This window comes from Empidonax traillii, unplaced genomic scaffold (genome assembly GCF_003031625.1).
Source record: "Empidonax traillii isolate 1590-97213 ecotype Southwest subspecies unplaced genomic scaffold, ASM303162v1 scaffold307:size936122, whole genome shotgun sequence".
NCBI lineage: Eukaryota > Metazoa > Chordata > Aves > Passeriformes > Tyrannidae > Empidonax > Empidonax traillii.
The window spans coordinates 102,728-122,643 of NW_020955500.1; the positions used below are offsets into that span (position 1 = coordinate 102,728).

The window sequence follows — 19,916 nt, forward strand, 5'->3', positions numbered from 1 at the left end:
GTCATTCTAGAGCTTAGCATGCAAGGTCTTCATCAGCATGGTTGCCCTATAAATATCCCACTTAAATGTCTTACAGAATCAAATCCCAAAGGTGGGCATGGGTATAATACAGGACTAGTCCAGAGAAAACATTCCTGAAGTAGGAATGTATAAAATGCAGATGTTTGAAGTTTTCTGCAGCAAGGTAGGGAAAAAGTATCTCAGATGTTTTCTCTGTCTTAGTATTAGCCTGTTCTGGACATAAATTTGTATTTCTGAAAAATTTGTCTAGTGCATTTTCTCTCTGCATAGAATCATCCTAGTCATCACAAGTTTTAGTTTGTTTTGAGTTTTTTGTTTTTTGTTTTTGTTTTGTTTTTTTTACTGACCAGCAAGCTTAATGACTGACTCATATCCTGTCATGTACTGCCTCCCACCTAATACCATACTGACAAGCTGCTGGTTTTCTTCTGTTCAAAAGAAATAAGAAATAGAAATTAAGTCTTTCAAAAAATGGGGTAGCCACTGATATCTTGATATGATTAACCTGACATGGATGGTGCTTGTAAGATATACTCCTTAACCCTGCAAGGTCACACATGGACCTTAAACACTTCTTATATATTAGCAAGTGAACAAATAGTGTTGCCATCTGAAAGGCTTTTAGAAATGAAAACATATGGTGGTTAGCTGAATAATACACTTAGACAAAATCTGTAAATAACAAAAAGTTCCAAATCCACATGTTTAAGCATCTGAATACCTTTTAAAATCTATCCTAGAATCTATGCTTGTATAATAAAGTCAGGTTTTTTGATGTTTTGATGTTGTTCGGAAAAGTTTAAATTGAAAAATTCCAGCAAGTTCAATTACTTATATGAACAAGAAGAATTTCTTATCTTAAACACAGTATTTTAATGGGAAAAATGCCAGTGCCACTCTGCCTACAAACAAGCAGAAAATCCTAGACTATCAAGTTCAAGGACCAAACTGCATCTCTCTCTCTAAAAGTATGTACTTCACAATATCTAAAAGCTAGTTTATTGTAGAATAAATATATAAATTTTCTCAATTCTTTTAGTCACAGATTTTTGAAAACTTTTTTTTTATGAAAATATCCATTCCTAAAGTGGTTTTGTCTATAGAAAATCCATGCCAGATACATTTAAACACTGCCATTTGTCATGCTAAACTTGTATGCACCCAGATATATGTATATGTATAAAATTTCCAGTAAAGTATACTGTATGTACTTAAGGACCACAGATGGTTAACTCCTGCTTTCAGACCTATGCCTTCATATATGGAGTTATTAAATGTGTTTTCCAAAAGTGATGATTCATTGTCAGTTGGCTCATCTCTGGAGAACACATTTTAAATGGAGCTGGATTTAACAAATATTGCTGTGCCTGCTTCTGAAAATAAGGCCTACTTGAAACATTTTAAGTGAAAGTCCATGTCCCTTGACCTCCTGGTTTTTATAAAAAATATTTGTCAATAAGCTACTGAAAAATTTTTGGAAAATTTATAACTTCAGTGTTCTATTCTAATTTTCTTAATAAGAACCCTTCTTATTGTTCAAAGACTATCAGTACTGTAATCTTTGATACTAATGCTACTTCTATCTCTTAAATTATAGATTTTTTAATATTTTCACTTACACACAAAGCAAATACAGTGTAAAGCAAATACATTTTCAAGGAAATACAGGCTCAATGTAAACTGGCGGAATAGTGCAAAGGAAGAGAAATAGAATGTCTGAAAAACCCAAAAAACATTTGGTACAAGTGTGGATAAAATCCAGACTTCTGTGTTTTTTTCCCTGATCCCAAACAATCCTATAACCATGATGTGCAGCTTCTTAAAACAATGTTTCATCCCTTACAGGTTTTTTTATCCTGTTCATCACCAGAAATACTCCCCTTAGAAGCAACTCTTCCCTAGATTGTGAAGATCGGATCTGATTCAGTAAGGTGAGTTTTGATTTAAAACTGCACCATACCACCTTGGAATGAACTTTGGAGAGAAGGTGGGAAAGCTGAGCCTAAATTATCATTGAATAAAAAAAAGGAAATACACTTCTAATAATCATTATTTATACCATCATTTTCATCACTTGTGACTGACAGGATTTCCTAACTCCTTATCAGGTTTTCTAACATGTGGTCAATAAAGAATGACAGAAGTTCTCAATCACAAATTCCTTCTAGAACTTTTCAAAGGATCCTGTGCTAATGGGGACAAAGAGGTTTATTTGTATTAAACATGTTTCCTCTTGTTGTCTCCAAAAGACAAAGTTACCTTTTCTAGTTGTAACCTTTCCAGGATTTATGTGCAAATCCAATGCAAATGGGTCTTGGCTATTCTTCCACTTACACCACTTTATGAAGTGAAAGTTATAGAACTACCTGTTATGGAATAATATTGTATTCTTTTTAGAAATTACACCCCAGTGGACTAGGCAGACTATTGGTCTGTTCTGGAGTGGCAGTAGCCAATTAAATTCCAAAAGAATTTCAAGAGGCTTATTATTGTCTTGTAATTTTTCATCCATCTCTTTAAGATTATTAAGATGGTTTGATATTTCACATGATGTACCGTTTTAATGGGCATGTGGAGATAGAAGGGAGAGCTGAGCACTTGATGAGAAAATCCAAATAACCCAATATTGAAGAATCATTTTTAACTAACCTATTTCATATTTCAGAACATTTGTGAGTATATATACGGTGCTTCCTGCTTTCATTCATTACTAGGTCCTAAGTTGTTCCCTAACTTTCCATCTCTCTAGTTTACAGAAAAGAATGATAATTATTTAGAGAGGTGGGGGTTTACCCTATTTTCTTCCTTGTATTTTTCCTATTTGCCTTGCCTAGTGTAATGCACATCATACTGTGGTTATAGTGCTACATCATGCACTGACACTGCTGTGAAAGTTTACTCATCCTAGTCCAAATAACACTGAGTCCATCCTGTTTAACACACTCAATAAGTATTATTTCCATTTTACAGGTAGGGTGGCAGGTATGGAGAGAATCATATAATCTATCTTGATGATACAATTAAAGTGAGTCCTGGCTGTAACACTTTTGATGTCCACATCGCTAGCTGCAGTCTTACAAGCACTGAAGGTAAGAAAGTAGGTTCTTACGTGTATTATATGCATTATAATATTTAAATCCATTTGAATTTAGATAAACCTGAAAAAAAGTTTTGTTGTTTTCTATTATGCAAGGGAAAGCTATTAGTGATTTAAGAAAAAAAAAAAATGAAAGAGAGAAAGGAGTTGAAAAAAAAAAACCTGTAAAAGCACATGTTTTCTTTTTTCATATTGACCAATAACTGCTAAGTGGAAATTTGTATGATGTGCAAAATTGATACCCCAATTTTGGGCATAGAAGATGCTGAAGATATTTAGTTGAAGTAATTTATTTTATGTGTACTTGAAAATATATCTTGAAAATTACAATTATCCCCTTGAGTAATATTATTTTTACCAAGAAATTTTCTTTTTTATTTTCTTCCATTTTGAAAATTTCCCCTTTCTATGCAACATATCTTTTCCACTCCAATTTATTGAAAACTGTAGCTTTCCTTAAGATCTTGTATGATTAAAGCAAACTATTATGATTTTTGTGATGAAAGTTTTGAAATCTTTAGTGTTACTTTTCCTTTAGCTCAGAAGTTAAAATTAAATATTTTTCCCCATACAAGAATTTCACTTGAACCAGTAAGTCCTCACTAAATATGAGGACCAGGTAGGACATTATGGCTGCTAGGTTGTTTCTCAGTAAAGTTTTGAAGCATATGCGGTTAAGATTTTGTTATCAATAAATGCAAATTGTATTTTCCAGTCACAATAACTCCACAGGTAAGAAATAAGGATACCCGATACATTCATCTGTTTGTCAGAGTATCATACTTTTGCTAATTTAAAATTCACTGAGGGAAAAAATGATGTTATACAGTAAAGATGTTATTTCCAAAGTAATTCATCATTCCTGCCCAAGTCTAGTTGTCTATATTCTTAAGTTTTACTTTCTTAAAAAATCAGTTTAAAACACACAATCCTTCTTTTTCACTCAACTAACATTTTCCAACCTCAACCATCTATGATTCTGCAATTCAGAAAACCAAATACCTATTAAATGGAGCACAAATATAAAATGAAGGACTATGTTCTATTCTCATCTACATGTGCATCAGTCTGAAGGTGCTCCATTGAAATCATAGGAGTTATTGCTCCCTGTGGAGTGAACTTACAACAGTTTAATGTCAATAGCTCTCAGTTGTGAAAAGGATGGAAATCGCCTTCCGTCTAATTCTAAATTAGTGCTACAGGAAAATGACAGGATTTGAGTCAGATTTTTTAATGTACAATACAACAGTTCATTTCAGTCAAAGGCTTTCACATTTTTTTAAGTTGAAAAACATGCCCATTGACAAGAACTGGAAATTGGAACAGAAAAATACGAAGCCATTCTTCTGAAAGGATACTCTGTAAAACTGTATTATTTAGGTCAGCAGAAATTTTGTCATTAGCCTCAGTGGAACCAGAATTCTTCTGTTGGGTACAAAGCAACATTTTGCTATTTTTTTTTTACTACGTAGTTACTTTTGTGAATATGTGTATAAGAATCCTTACCCTAATTCTTATACTATTAGCCCAACTCATATAAATGCCCTGGTCAGAATTGCAACACAACAATTCTGAGAGCAAAAATTAGGAAAAGCTTAACTTTTTTTTGTTAGTAGTTTGTCTTTTTACTATTTTTTTCCTCAAAGCATCATTTATTTTAGAAAAAACCACAAACTTCTGCTAGTTCTTAGCTGAATGCTAGACACATAATTCTCCCAAGCACACAAGTGAATAAGAGAATTTAAGAGCACTTTGGAAAAAATATTTTTACCAACTAAGTGTGAGCCTTCTTATTTTCCTTCTATGTAAATACTTTAAGGAACTATTAAATTACAGAATCATAGAATACATGAGGTTGAAAGGGACCTTCAAATGTAATCTAGTCCTACCCCACTGCTCAAGCAGGGCCACCTACAGCAAATTACCTAAGGTCATGTCCAGATGACTTCTGAATGTCTCCAAGGAGGAAGACTGGACACAGTACTCCAGGTGTGACCTCACTTGGGCTGAGTAGAGGGGAAAGATCACCTCCTTCAACCTGCTGGCAATGCTCTGCCTAGTGTAGCCCAGGAAACCATTAGGCTTCTTTGTAACATGGGCATGTTGCTGTCTCATGTTCAGCTTGGTGAGTTGGCTATCTCTGCATAATGGAAACTTTGACAATATGGGATTCAATTCCATAAGCAGAAATTCTAGAAAGTTTTTCTAAAGAGCAAGTTGTTTCTAGTGATGGATTGTTAACACAGAGGATGAAAATTTGTACAAGTGTACAACAATTCTAAACTTGTCCTATTAACCCATCTGCAAAATGAACATGCAATGAACTTCCAGAAGTTTTGAGAAAATGGCTGCCTTCCAAAAGAAACAGCAAACCCCACCATTCAGTTCCATCTTTACCAGAGAAAATAATCATTACAATATTATGAAGAGCTGAGTTTATTGAATGGTCATGTAAACAGCCATTTGCCAAAGTCGTATGTGTTGTGATTTTACCCAGATTTTCCTTTCCTGAAAGGAGGATATATTTTCTTTTATTTCTTCCAAGGCACTATGACTCAATAGAAATTACCTGCAAAACAAAATTTCTCACTACAACTGTAAACATCAGAAAAAAATATGTGGAAATTAATGAATGATGTAGCATCAGTCAGCTGCTAATTTTGACGGATGTGCACCTGATTTTAGTGTGTGTTGTATTAAAAGAATTGAACAATAATCAGTGAAATGACATAAACAGGAAATTATGTACTGTGAGCTGTGATTACCTTACAAAATTTGAAGTATTCCTGTGAGATTATGTATGACATATTTTATGTAGTCTGAGATTTTTAGGACCTCTTTTGAATTTCTAAACTGATTAGTGAGCTTGATCCTGGATCCATGCAGTCAAAAGTATGTTTTCCAGCAATAATTTTTGTTCCCTTTTGAAAGTAGTAAGATATAAGAGAATGTAAGTACTCTCTTCATATGCAAACAGATTATTGACAGAAAAGCTAAATAGAATAGAAAGAATGTTATGTTCCAGAGTTTTATTTATGCTTCTTATTTTTTATTTAAAAGGAAGGCAGGGCTGTCACTGACTTAGGAAAATCTTGCAATTCCTTTTCACTTTGTCTGAGCAAAGTCATCTGGTTTCACTCCTTTCCTTAAAACTGGGCTATGCTTATTCAATTATTATGTTTTTCTACTCCTTTATATACAGGTCAGAATCCTCTTTCCTTAAGTGTTAACCATGTTTCTCTTCCATCAAATGTCTGAAAAAATTGAATATCTAGTCTTTTCCACTAGTGGCTTCCGGTGCTAATCAAACAGAACTACAGAATTTGCCCTGTCTGTCAGGAAGGAAAAGGTGCTTTATAATGGTCTATTGTCCATGTTTATTATGTGAAGATTTGCCAGTACATATGTTTGAGTTTTGTTATCCTCCCATACTCAGGACTGGGCAAGGTTGTTATGTTATACAAAAAACAAAGTTCCTTTGCCAATCTGTCTTTAGTTCCCTTCACAATTCGCTATTTTTAATCATGGTGATTTTGGTCCATAAGAGGAAACATAAGCCAGTGGCGTCTGCTGTGTGCTTGGGATTTTGTACCACAGCAGCAGTGGCTATTCTGCACGCTGTGTGGTAGCGCTGCCAAGGCAGCTCCCAGGCAGGGAGGAGAGCAGGTAACAGCTGCTCTTAACAGTTGCTGTCCACCTGTGTGTGCTCAGAGGTGGGCAGTAAGCATGAAGGATAGTATTTCCCTAGATTAGGAACTGAACAGAATGCCCTGGGATATTTCCTCTGTCTCACCTTGTCAAGGCTTGTAAAACATTGCATTGTGTCCATCATCCAATGTTTTCCATGGGGCTTTTGGGTATCAGCTCACCACGTTGGATGACTTTTGTGAACTGATATGTAGGGAATTGATTTTCTTGTCTGGAAAATCTGCAAAAGAAGAGATTTAAGGTAATGCACAAACAATATTGTTTGGAGGCAACAACATGTAATGTACTGCAAGAAAAATGTAACACAAGTCTCTCTAGAGCCTAAGGGCAGTCTTTTAACGTTTGATTAATGAATGAGTTTTTGTGATAATACCAAATATATGTTTTAAGTAGGTTTCACACATAGGTAGCATGTATGCTTGTAAAACAGATAATGCATTTATATTTTTTTTTGTTTAGTATAAAGGCATTTACTTTTTCATGAAGCATGACACATCATCTTATAGATATCACAAGTTAGGTGACTTTAAAGTTATGTTCTAAGAAGCTAATCATGCTATCTCCTATGTTTATTAGGTGATAAAGCCTAACTGATGTATTAAAAATAACAAACTTTAAGATGGAAAATCATATTATAGCCTAGAGCATATCTTGAAACTGGTTTTGTATTTAGTCACATCTATGCCAGCAAATATACTATTGTCTATTTAAGTACTGTCATCTGTAAGAAATTTGTATTTTTCTGTCATTTGAATAATATCAAAATTAGAAAATATACACATTTTACTGAAAGTGAAATATTAGTTTGTATCAACAGAGATACTGTAGCTACTGCAGATGCTTTTACCTTAGGTTCTGATTATATGCCCAAAACTTTTGTCTTCTGTACCTGATGCCCATGTATTTGTTTAATTTGGTTATAGAAACCTTCATTTTCACTCAAAGGCTCTTTAATATTAGCAGGAAAATTTTTAAAGAGACAGTAGAGAAAACATATTAGGCTGTGATGTTTTTATTCTTCTGGGAAAAGGAACAAGTTTGTGGTTTTTTAGATTTTGAGTAGTAAGGAGAAAAGGACTCATAAGACGTTTGTAGGGCCAAAATACACCAGCAGCATCAGTGAATCAGACAGGAACAAAATAAGCTCACCAACTGAGAAAAAGATTGTTACTTGTCAGCAACTTCATCTCCTATCACGCTCGCAGCCTTCTCCAAAATCCCCAAAGACTTTTTTAGCATTCCTAGAAGACTCTTATGTTTGGGTTATTAATTATTACTACAGACTCAGCCTTTCACCCTTTGTAGGTAATTTATGTTTGCCATTGATTTCAGTGATAGTAAGATCATATGCTAAATAATATAACAGTGATTAAGGACCTGGTTCCAGTCGCTTAACTTATATCTGGCAGAACTTTCTCACCAGAAAGCTTGTTGAATCAGTAGAATAAATCTGAAAGTCAGTGTTCGTGATTCAGTAAGTGTTACTTGACTGAACTCAGCTAGCTTATGGATTTTATAATTCTGTAAAAAACTTCTAATATGACATATAACTTTAAAATTTATTTTATTTTCAAGACGCCAGTTTCACACTGAAGCTGAAGTGTAAGTAAGGATACCAAACATAACTTGACTATTTGAGAGAGGACTGAGGAAAGAGCTAGTTATATTATTATATGCATGGAATAACTCAGAGTTATTGCTTAATATTTAAAGTTTGCTATAATTATCATGAAAGCACCTGACATTCTCTTTTTGGGGCTTGTGTGGAGGAGTTAGATCTATAAATAATTTCTTTCTGATTTTGGGAGAGACAAATGCCAGCACATACATCATCTACATTCTGTTTCCATGAAGCAGATAGCATATCTGACCTTGTACATACAAAGTTTTCTGTAAAATTTTTATTAAATTTAGATCCCTGAAAAAAACCCAAGACATAAGCCCAATTCTGAGCAATTTAGGAGACATAGATATATACATCTAACATAAGTAGGTAAGTACATAACAAACATGGCAACACTTTAATAGCCCAAATTAGAGAAGCAGTTTAGAAAATTCTAAAATACTGGTCAGCCATCATTCTAATCTAACTGTGCCAGATTTGATAGATACACCTGGACACTGTACTCTTGTGTTGCTGTCACTTAACAGCTCACTGGAGCTATGACTTAAACTCAGTGAAATCTTGAAGCACTTTTGCCCTGCTGCATTTTTTGCAGAGATAACTTTATACCTCCTTTTATATTATTGTCACGCCTCTGCAGCTGTGACTGGGGTACCTGTGAATACTGGTTGCTCTGTACTTCTTTTGCAAAAACAACTTTATACCTCATTTCATTTTGCTGTCATTTCCTCTGCCTCAGAGGCTAGGCTGGTACCTGTGAATGCTGGCTGAACTGTCAGAATCAGGCAGGCTTTTAAGAAAATGAGTTTTGACATTCTTTTCTTTAAGATGATCCCTTGTTTTTCAATTACTGTTTTCTGACATGATTTCTTCAGATAACCTTAAGTTTGTTCCCAAACTGTCAAGCAGGTGGCAGCAATGCCACGTCGGAGCAGCTCCCAGCCCTTTTCCCTGACATCAAGTGTTAATGCAATTGACCAATCAGTGCTAAGATGATGGGAGGTAATTGGGTAATTGTATTTTACTGATCCCAAGCAGAGAGAAGAAGGGGGGGGGGGGGGGGGGGGGGGGGGGGGGGCAGGGGGTGAAGAAGAGGTGGGGGAAAACAAACAAACAAACAAACAAAAATAAACAAAAAAAATAAAAAAGGAGGAGAGAGAGGAAGAGGGAGAGAGAACGGAAGGGGAGAAGGAGGAGTGTAACCAGAGAGACTGGCCCTGGGACATTTGCAAATCCTAGGGTGCCACTGATAGGAGGGGAGTAACTGAAAGCAGAGCGACTGAAAAGCGGAGCTACTCGCAGCAACAACAGCAGCTGTCAGGAACTGGATATATACATGCGTATGTACATGCACACACAGAGAGAATTCAAGCTGAAGCTAATAGGAGGGAGGAAGCGTTTCGGCTGTGCAAAGGGCTATGCTTATCAGAGATGAAACTAAATGCTGAAAGAGGCGGCTGCGCTCCTGGGACTGTGTCATCTTGGAAGGGAGGGAGGCAGGAAGGAAGGAAGAAAAGAGGGAAGATAACTGGCGTGTGGAAGAAGATGGGAGACTAACTCACTGCTGTGCAGAAGGGAAATCCAACTTGTACATCTGAAATACACCAGGCTGAGCTTGGAAATGAGATCAGACCTGCATTGAAACAGAGGAAGGGAGGAAAAGAGGGGCTGAGATGGAAGAGCTTTTATCTTTCCTGTCTCTCCTTCCCTCTCTCTCCTCAAAGAAGAAATAGAAGTTTATCCGTCTACGTGCTGCTGGATCTGTATAGCTACTGGACAAAAGATGGAGAGGAAGCTGAAATGAAAAGCAAAGGGTGCTTCTGAAATTTACAGCTAAGAGGACGAATCACATCTTCCCGGGCGTCTTTGTGCCCCATCGGGGGAGTTTTAACATCAGAAGGAATTTGAGAAGGGGGGGGGAGGGGGAAGGCGAGAGTGGGCGCTAAAAACACCAGTCCCAAGTGTTTAAAAAATAACGAGGTGATGGATTTATTCTTGACAGCTGGTGGGAACCTTGAATTTTTCTCTACTCCCTCTCTGCTTCATTTAATTTAATGCGAAATTATGAAAATGCAGAGGAGCTGGAAGGAAGGCAGAAGGATATATCGTGGAGTTTGAAACAAGGAGAGGGTACTGATGCTGTGGATTGCTGGCTTCTTGCCGAAATCAAAAATCCAATTGCGCACTGGGTTGTGATTGGAAATCTAATCAGATCTTTGGAGAGGGGGGAGAGAGACTAAAAGTTTATTGTTTTGACAGACAGAAATAAAAATTTAAATGCAAAAGGAGATTCTTTTCTAGAGGAGTGTGGGGTAATAGAGAAAAAGAAGAATGGGAATCCCCGTTCTAATGTGGAGACGCATGGATTGGATAATTGATAGTGCAGCAAAGAAGGGGGAAAAAGAAAATTGCCTGGCAAGATCTGGATCTTAAGTGCCACAACAAAATTACATTAAAAGAATACAGATGGAGGATTGCTTAAAAAGAAAATACAGCCCTTTCTGCTCTCCAGAGAAAAAACAAATAAAGAGCAATGGGGAGCAGTGGAGCCAGAGAGGCAGAAAACCTTAGAAAAAGGAAACTAAGCAAAGGATCCACAGTGGAATGAAAAGTTTCAGAAAAGAGAAGGACCATTCCTCCTCTGCAAGGATTTTTGTTTTTTTTCCTGTTATTTGAAACCACTATTCTCCAGTGAAGGCAAACATCCACATTATCACTACAGCATTTTCAAGCAGGAAAGTTGAAAGCCACAGAGAAAATAAAGGACAGAGAAGAAGAAAGTAAAATTGCCAGAGGGGGAGAGTTCAGCAGTGTTGGGTTGGATTGGCACCTGTATGGACTGAAATTTCTGGGAAATTGCAATTGGATATCCTTTATTTTTATTTTCTTTCTTGTTTTTAATGTTGGTTTCATTGCTGAAATGAAATAGTTTTCTAACCCCTCCCCCACCCGGGTTTTTCATAATCACTCGGATTTCCAGCTGGATAGTCTTTGATGATACAGTGAGTACACTTTCCATTTTATTATTTTTTGGAAAAGGACATATGCCCCATTGCCACTCTTCTTTCACCCTTATTCATCTTTTCTCTGCCTTTTCTCCCACCTGAATAAAGAACCTGACTGTATTTTGATAATGGCTGGAAGGGGGTGGTTTGGAAGAGAGAAGGGAAGGAACGAGGATAGAACTGAATTCTCACAGTAGCTCAGATTCCTGTTAGTAAAATTCAAACCCTTTTAGGGTGCTGCAGGCACCTGCCAGTGTGTCCTTATAGCATGTGTAAATGTTCACTAGCAAAGAAATCTTTTGAGAAAGCCCTTGCAGTGAGGGGGGGGGTGCTGCCTGATTGCCCAGTCTCTACAAACGGATGCAAGTTGCATAGAATTGGATGCACAGAGGAGGTTTATTTATTTAGTAAGTGTTTGAAATAGTTGAAGGCTTTAATTAGAATGCTATTTTCCAGTCTAACATTGCAGATCAATATGGTGTATTAACAGGAAAATTTTATAATCAAGGAGTGTGGTGAAGGATGGCTTTTGTCAGGAGTGGAGGGGGGGGGTTTAGGGCAAGGGCTTTTAATGGATTTTGAGGAGACAGTGTGAGAGAAATGGCACATTTTACTCTCCATTGCTAAAAAAGGCCTGTTACTGTCAGGGAGAGGACATTCTTCTATTAAAGGGGAGTTTAGGAAACTGCTGTTTCAGCCACCCGTGCCCTCCAGATCTCTTAGGAAATTCTTTGTGATTTTGTGGTGGATCCTTCGGGTTCCCTAGGACTCTCGTGGCAGTTGAAGGAGATTTACTTTGATTGACAAGCAGTGAGAGGATATTGAGGTGTTAAAAGATTTTTGTTACTATGCTGATAATGAAAATAGTTAAAAAGTGGCTTGTAGATGGTTAGGTTCACAGATTAACAATGATGTGTGACAGACCAGTAAATATTTCTCCCTTCCTGGAGAAATGTGGTGTGGGGGTGTGGAATAAAGAGAGAATAACATGGTGTTTAAAATAGAGGTCTGTGTTTTCCTGTGGGGAAGTGATACTTCCGTCCCCTCTCCTGGCATGACTGCGTAGCCTCTGGGTAGGGAGTTTTCATTCCCTGTCTTCCCCTTCTATCCTCCCTCACCTCTGTCCTCTTCAACCTTGGCCTTCATAAGTAAAGGCTCCAGCTGAAAGTATTAGGCCAAAAGTGGTGGAGAATGAGAGGGAGAAAGAGCTAATTAAATGAGCCATTGAACAGAAATGGATTTTTTTTTCTTTTTTTTTTCTTTTTTTTTTTTTTGGCAGGCAAGATACAGAACTACCTTTGCCACTCATTTTGCTTTTCTCTAGCTGCAATGTTCTGGAGGAAAGGAGAGAAGGCAGGAGTGGAAGAAGTGTTGGTAGAGCTAGATTTTAGCTCTTTGTTTTTTCTGGCAGCATTTCTCATTTAACAAGCTTCCTGCGTTAAACAACCAAACCAGAGCTCTAACTTGCTTGGATAAATACACAAATTAATATTAGCCTCCTCCTTTTTTCCCCTCTTTCTCTATTCACTTACATCACTACTGTTAATTCATGTAAAGGTCCTGAATCTTTCAGCATAATGGAAATGAGAACTTCTGCCTCTCAAAGGTGTACCATGTGCTTCTGTTTGGAGGTCATGCCTCTTAAATGTTGGCTACTTGGAAAGGATTAAGATTTAGGGTTCAATGCTCATAAGGAGATCTCTGGGAGTTTTTGTTTGGCCACACGAACAAATCAGACCCTTTGTACTGTAGTGTTCAGAAGAAGAAGGAAACAGGCACAGCAAAAATTGTTCCTTCCAGCTCCAGTTATTCTCATCTTTTTCAGTATAGCTGAATCCCTTTAGTATGAAGTGCTTGAGCCTCATTTATTTCTCTGGGAACATGTTTCCTGGTGGGACACTAAATGGGTAATAAGTTTTTTAGCATCTGAAAATGAACACAAAACTCTCTTGTCCGTTCCTTCATGTATCATTATAAGTCTGTGCCCTGTTGTGGGCTACATTTACATCAGCAGTTGCAGTAATAGAACAGCTAAATTTATGTTAAGCTGCTTCTCAGTAATTATTGAAGAAAAAAGAAGCTGGCTAAGGAAAAGGCATTTCCAAGCTTTTCCCTGGATTGCTGTCAAGTGAACACATAAACAGAAAATTTGATAGTTTTTGACAATAGAAAACTGACATAGGTACCCCATTCATTATGTTCAGTAACTAGGCAGAAATATTTTCTTGATGTGATAAGAAAGCACTGGAAAAATTTAGTCACCAATTTGGGCTGAAATAGGCAAACCTTGTCAACATTAAAAAGCTAGGGATGCATATCTGCTTCCAAAGAGGCAATAGTTTCACACTTCAGTGAATCATTCACTTAATACACTAGCCAAAAGACACATGGAACAGCCCAGATTTTAACTCATTCAGTGTCAAGTGGGAAGGAGTATAGCATTTCTCAGTATTTTTCTTGGGCCTTATCCAGACCCCAAAGGGTTGATCGTAAAATAAACAGCCAGAAACATAAATCCAAATATCCAGCTAAATGAGGAGCAGTAAATCTCAAGCAGAGGCAAGAGCTGGCTGTCTCTGTTACTTCCCTCACATGTGTCTGAACACAGGTGTATCACTCAGTAGTACATGCTGGTCCTGCAGGCTGTCTCCTCTTCAAACCATGGACCTTTTTGGTAGTGACCACAGGCAGCTGGGATTTTGGCACTGTACCGGGAACCATTATGTGTGTATTTAGGCTCTAAATTCTTGTACAGAAAGAAAGATAAAGCTATATTGGAGGGTCCTGATCTGTTTATTCTAATTGTTCTCCAGAAGGTCAGAGATCACATACCTAAACTTCAGGTATTCTTGGCAAACTCTATGTTAGTAGTGCAAGGGGGTGGCTAGTCTGTGTCTTTTCTCATGTCAGGAATGATTTGCTCTGATCTGCAATTGAAGCAGGTCCAGTTTGCTGGAGTGGGAAATTTTGTGTCACACTATCTCCTAGCCTGATACCACTGACAAGTGAAAAATGGACTTTAAGATTAGGTGAGACCCAAGGAAAAAGGCTCTAGATATGAGCCAATACAAGCAAGTGTGAGACTGGTAGAAAACAAAGGGATTCCAGAGGTGTTGCTATGGCTTCCTATATATAGGCTTTAACATTATTTGCCTTTGACCTAAAAAGCTGTCTCCCATTTGGCATGATGATTCTTGCTGTTGCAGTATGTGGCAGGAGGGTGTTGAATGGGGCTCGGGACAGGATTTTAGCACATTTTGAGAGAGCTTGGTGCTGGTGTAAACTCACAAGCCAGGCTATCCAAGTTGCAATGTATTCACTTAAGGAGTGCACTTTGCACAGCAGCAGTGTGCAAGAGCTTCCATCTTAGTCTTGCTAGAGTGGCTTCATGTTGGCTTGGAGGTATGTGTTTGTCTCTGATGGTTAGTGATGGAATGAGGAGAGAAGGGAAGGTACTGGAGTTAGAGGTGTTTTCATTCTGGGATGAGAATTACTCTGAAGATATGCAATTAGCACCCACTAAGTAACTTCTAGAGCAGTCAAGCTGACTGGACTTCAGGTTACTATTATCAGGGGCCTTTTATCCCATTGCCAGCTGCTCTATGAAAAACAAACCTCCTTCAGCCTGCCCAGGACAACCCAGATGAGAAGGATTTAGTGATAGCAAGATCCATGCTTGTGTGGAAGGCAGCCTTGCAGCATGCTTGAGTCTAGCAGCTTGGACAAGGAGCTGCCATTGGAAAGGGTCCTGACTCTACTTTTTGCAATGGCAGAAGACTTGAGGATTAGCTTGTGACATTTTAGAGTACTTTATTTAATGATGCAATTCAGAGGGGGAAAAAAAAGTACCTGTTATTTAGCTGTACTATTGCAGTCATTTTTTTTTCTCCTAGGAGGTAGAAATGGGGAAACAAGAGGGGAAATGAGTATGCTAGTGGTGTGTTTTAATTGCATATTCACAAGCTCCAATGCATGGAAGTGAATAATGTGTAGTTCCTGGTAGGGGGTCTGGATACTTTGCTATCTGTTAGTGGAAAAGGCAAAAATCAGACGCTTGTGCATGCACATAATAAAAGAGAAACAGGATTTACATTTGGTATCCAAGGAAGAGAGAGCAGAATCCTGCAGGGCTTTCTGTTCATTGTTTAAATGTTACCATAGCAATATCTCAGGGCACAAGTTACATGTTTTCCACTTCTGCAGTTGAGCTTGCCTTTTCTCTCTCTTTCTCTCTCTCTCTCTCTCTCTCTCTCTCTCTCTCTCTCCCTCCCTCCCTCCCTCCCTCTCTCTCTCTGCCTCTCTCTGTTTCTCTTGACATTCTAAACAACTAAGAGTATCTCCACAGAAGTTTGCACAGCAATAGGGAATGGTGGTTAAAGGCTCTGTTATCTGATGGCTTATGTCTGTCTGCATGTTCTTCACTAACATTTGCTAGTGGGTTAGAAATCCAGTTGGGAGGAAATTGTTGGATAGAAGTGGAGTGTGAGACTCTTGTTGTTAAGAGATTGAGCATATTACAATATTTTGTGCAGTGGTGAAATGTTAATTGGATAGCTGCAGGCAAGCAAAGTGTAGCAGTTGCTGACAATTAGAAACAACAATGAACTTCCCAGGACAAAATCTATTCCTTGGGCAGATTAAAATGCATTTCAGGTATATACCAGATCTTATGTAAATTTAAATACTAACACCACTGTAATAAGTCTTGAAATTCTGTTTTCACTGTGCTGAGACAAGATTTACCCTTGCTGCTTGTGGAAGGGAGAGAGGCAGCATCAGACCACTGAATAAAATCTATCATAGTGTTTGCTGCAGAGCTTGTACTTGTTATGTTAGGACTGTGGGGGAGCAATATAACCAGGATCCAGGAGAATTAAAAAGGAAACCAACTGAACCCCCCCCCCAAAAAAAAAAAAAAAGGCAAAAAACTCCAGCAACAATTATTTCACTTGCAGTACATAAAGCTTACTCAAAAGTAGTACAGCAAGAGAAGATAAATAAATTACATTTTGTTTGCAAACCAGCAGCAAATCAGAGCATCTACTAATGCTTCTTGTGTTTGAGGAATCAGTTGTTTGACACCTATGGGATTCATACAGTTCTGTACATTAAAATAATCCTCAGAAATATGAATGTGATTTCCTTTCATGTTTGTATAGGCACTACAGTATGAACTACAGAAGGCCCAGGAATTGGTGGTTTTTCTTCACTATTCATATAAGAATGATTGTTCTGAGGGGCAGACCTGATTCTAAAAGCCAGTGGTAACAATTTGCAAAAAAGTGTTAGTGTTGTTTAGATCTGCAGCATATTTTAATTTTGCTTACAAACCTTTCTTCGCTTTCATGTCAATAATCTCTTCATTCACATGCCATGTTTCATAGGAAGTAAAACCAAGCACATAAAGAGCCTTTTTACCAATGTGGGGGGTGCAGCATGAGTCATAACAGTGCACTTTAGTCATGATCTTAAGCAAAAGGCTGTCTTAAGACCTTAAGCAGGCACTAACTCTGTTCATTTACTTTGAACTTAGCCCAGAATCTTTGAGATGGCAAAAAAGGCAGTTATATCTTTAGTAATTATTTCAACAGGACTGACCCTGCTCTGTGTTTTTTTGTTTGGTTTTCCTTTATTTCCAGAAATAAACAATAGAATAAGTATTTCTATTTACAAACATAAAAAGGTGATCCAAATACCATTCTGAATTAATATGCCATAAGATTCCAAATTTCTAAATATCCCATGTTCCTTTGCCACTCCAGCTGACATTCCAGGTGTTAGTGCTTCTTTTTCATAAGTGTGTAATGTAATAATTGATTAATAAACTTTACTGCCGCAGCAAATCCTCAGCATATATTAACAAAACCAACTAATTTTTAAAATTGCATAGTTTAGGGATGAATTCTCAGTCATAGCTAGCATGGTGTAATCTCTGTGTATTGACCATTCAAATCAATAACTGAATATTGTGACATTATAATTAACAAAAATGCTATAGCTTACCTTTTAAAAGCTAGAAGAGGCTCTATAGGGACATTAAAAGGGTTAAGTTTTCCCTTCCTCAATGCATGCAAGTTTCAAATGAAGTGTACAAAAATGTATTCAATTCCATGAGCTTCTTTGCTGAAGGGCATACATGTTGTGTTAAGGGTTCTTTACTTAGCTGTTTGGCTTCACAAGAATTTTCTTTGCCGCTACTCTGTTTGTGAGCCCTTATTGGACAGAAAGGTTCTTCTACAAGTGGTTATATATTATTTTCCAGGGGGAAGCTTTTGTATTTGTTACATCCTTTAAAGAACTGAGATTCATTTTTGTTAAGTTTGTTGATGACACGGCTACTAAAGGGGATGGTGACCCCATTAGCCTTTCAGGTTGCTCATATGCAGTGCACAGTCTACTACTTCAATAAGAGTTTTATTGCATTTAACGCCCTTGTGAATTTTGACTGTATATGGTGCAGGGAATTAAAACCATAATGGATTTCTCCTTTGAACTGGAAAGAGGTCGAAAAACCTCCCCTTCAGTGAATGTTCATATTGATATCCCTCTTTCTGTAATGTACATTTTACTGAGTAGTCTGGCCCTGAAGATTGAGTTACATACATTAAGTAAAGGCCTGGAGGTATCTGTTAAAGACTACTGAATCAAACCATAGCAGAGGATGGCTTAGTCCTTAGGTAACTTTCCATAACATGTGGAAAAAATAATTGTATTTTTTAATGGGAAATTTCAGGTTTAGGGATAAGTATGAAAATGTCATGCAGCAGTTGCAGAATGTCATTAAAAGTTACAGAGAAATATAGATAATAAATTCCTATTGAAAAAGATATTGCATCTAATTTAAAGTATCAACCAGATAAGAATTTTTTTTTTTTTTAGCAAAGAAAGATAAAGTTGATAATTGCCTATGGCAAATGAAAGATAAAAAGCAGCTGATGATGCTGCTGCAGAAACCTATCTTCTAAACCTGAAGAAAATTATGAGGAAAATTGATTGGCAAGGACATATAAACAGAAAGCTGTGTTAATATAAACTGAACAGTTTCTAGGAATATGTTGTTTTGTCATAGAAAAACAGAAATCATAAAAGAATTCACATTTGACCATGAGTCTGTCTTTGACACAAGGGAAAATAAAGTAAAAATTTAACAATTAAACCAAAATCAAAATAATTAGTATAGACTATGGAAAGAAGAGGAAATCACATAAAAACCCCTGTAAAGAATAAGGTTTAAAGTGAGTACAACTGATCTGATAGGAGAGAAACATTGTGGTTTTGTGGTAATCTTAGATTACACCAGAAATAATAGACTGTTACTGTTCCTTTTGCTACTTTTATTGACCACATCTTATGAAGAACTGTTGGCAGTAGTAATGCATGACTGTCAGAATAATAAATTTAATATTTCTATTCTGTATCTGGGAAAAATTATTATTAAATTTTTTATCATGAAAAGAAAAAATAAGTCAAAGGATATTGGGAAATATCTATTAGGGACAAATATTTTTAAATGAATAGTAGTCCTGCTATACTCTTTCAGACTCATCCAGAGTACATATCTAGGAAACACTCCAATTATACAAGTGTGATGAACTTGGTAACCATTAAGCATTTAGCCTGACGTAAACTTTAGGCAGTGTAAAAGAAAATACAACACAGGATTCAACCAATAGAGACTTAAGACAGGGAAGAGTTACATGGCAATAGTATGGTATTACGGGAAGTATTTTCTTTCGAGCAAGCAATTTGACCCTTTCATACTGCAAGGCTGGTAGATAGAAGTCACCATGGAAATAAAGTGCACTCAAACTTTAAAGAACACAGGATACTTAAGTAGCTTAGAAGCACTGGCCAGATATTCCAAAGTGCATATTGTGAGGAAATTTGTTTGAATGGATTATACAGATATTGTAACTATTTTTATAATAGTTGTGCCCATGTTCTCGACAGATCACTGACAGAAAATTACACTTATGTTAAGTCTAGAACCCACAGTTAGCAAAATGACCTAGGTAAGAACATCTATTAAGAAGGGTATGTGAGTGTAACCTGCATGAATAAAATAACTGAGCTGAGAGGACATTTCCTGAAACTGATAATGTTAAAGAGGAGAATTAAACCAAAAAACCAACCCCAAAACTCCAAACTAAAAAAAAAAAGGCAAAAAAACCAAAACAAAACAACAAAAACCCCCCAAAAAACAACCCCCCCAAAAAAAACAACAAAATCCCAAAAACGAAAACCAAAAGCAAACAAACAAAAACCACAAAACAACCTTGCCTCTTCCACCCCAGTAGCCAAATATAAAACCAAAAAATTTCTGAAACAAAGCTTGAAAAAGTGTATAAATCAAGCATGAAGTTTTTAAGCGTGAATGACTGGGCAAGTTAGAGAAACAGAGCAAAAAACTTGTTTGATACTGTCAATCTTGACCTATTTCATTTCAACCTTTGGCTTGGTC

At 37.0% G+C, this 19,916-nt stretch overlaps 1 protein-coding gene across 2 annotated transcripts in view; it reads left to right on the forward strand.

The window, feature by feature from the left end:
• Window positions 1-9,614: 9,614 nt before the first annotated feature.
• The window catches only part of LRRC4C (leucine rich repeat containing 4C), a 94,929-nt gene continuing 84,627 nt past the window's right edge, over window positions 9,615-19,916 (forward strand). For both annotated transcript variants that reach the window (XM_027891010.1, XM_027891011.1), the window contains exon 1: window positions 9,615-11,452. The gene's annotated coding sequence lies outside the window, so the exon portion shown is untranslated. The remainder of the gene's footprint in view (window positions 11,453-19,916) is intronic.